The following is a 1,144-nucleotide window of genomic DNA, read 5'->3' on the forward strand; positions in this document are numbered from 1 at the left end:
CTCTGCAGCTTCAGGAGAGCCCGCCGGGGCGAGGCGCGCTCGGCGCAGCAGACCCCCACGGGCCCTCAGTGTGCCCAGTGGACCCGCGTGCTCCGCTCCCAGTCCGGGGTCCCTCGCCCCTGCACCTCTGGCCTGCACCCCAGCTCTTGTGTGCATAAACAGTGACGATGCTTCGGGCAGATACGGAAAGTTCACACGCAGAGCTATTTCAAGAAAAGAGTATTCTCTTTCTTAGCAGATTATTTAAGAAAAACGTTTCTGAGAGCAAATGAAGAGTCTAAAAAAACTGTCCTTTTGTCACAAAGGCAAATTCCAAACTTAGTAATGTGGCTCAGTCTTAAAATTGATGTCAGTCTTAATCACAAGTTCCTCTCATCTGCTGAGCTTTCAGCCAGCTTCAATTTAGCACATTATTCCCGTCACGTCTCAACCAAGATGCGCCTCTGTGCTTCGTGTCTGCCCACATTCCGCATCTTACTGCAAACGTCCTCCTTCGCTTCTGTCACCACCTACTTCACGTGTGTAAGCACAGGAGGGCGAGGGTGCAGGCGGCCCTGGCAGCGGCTTCACAGCTGCGGACTTCAACCCTTGCGCCCAGGGAGGCCCCATCCTGCCTTTCTTGCACACTGCAGCTGATTGTAAAAACGGGTTCAGGCCTCTCAGTAGGGGTCAGACAAAAGCAATAGGAGAACTGATGGGCTTGGAAACACAGTGCTACGGGCACAAGACTCAAAGACTAAAGAATAAGATCAAGAAAAATGAGAGCAGCTGATGAGCTCTCTGGGACACGTGGACAGGGCAGGCTGGTCCCGGGGGCCCCAGAGAGACGGCAAGAGCTGCAGAGGTTTTAAGACCACAGGAAAAGCAGGCTGCGCTACAGGCCACCCAGATCCCCAAGCCGGACAGGGGCAGGGAGAAAGACACCCCAATGGGCAGCGATGCGGCCCCGGCGCCGAGGGACGGAGCCACATGTTCTCCTGCAAGGGCCAGGACAAAGATTTGAAGTACCTGACTTCCATTCCGAGTCCCCAGCCAGCAAGAAGCTAAGAAATAACTCGTTATGACTCTGCAGGAAGGACCCGTCCCTCGGAACCCAGGCAGCAGAAGAGGCTGGACCCTGGCCTCGCGCTGTGCCTAGAGGACT

This window comes from Condylura cristata, unplaced genomic scaffold (assembly GCF_000260355.1).
Source record: "Condylura cristata isolate star-nosed mole 26May11 unplaced genomic scaffold, ConCri1.0 scaffold00009, whole genome shotgun sequence".
In the NCBI taxonomy this organism is placed as follows: Eukaryota; Metazoa; Chordata; class Mammalia; order Eulipotyphla; family Talpidae; genus Condylura; species Condylura cristata.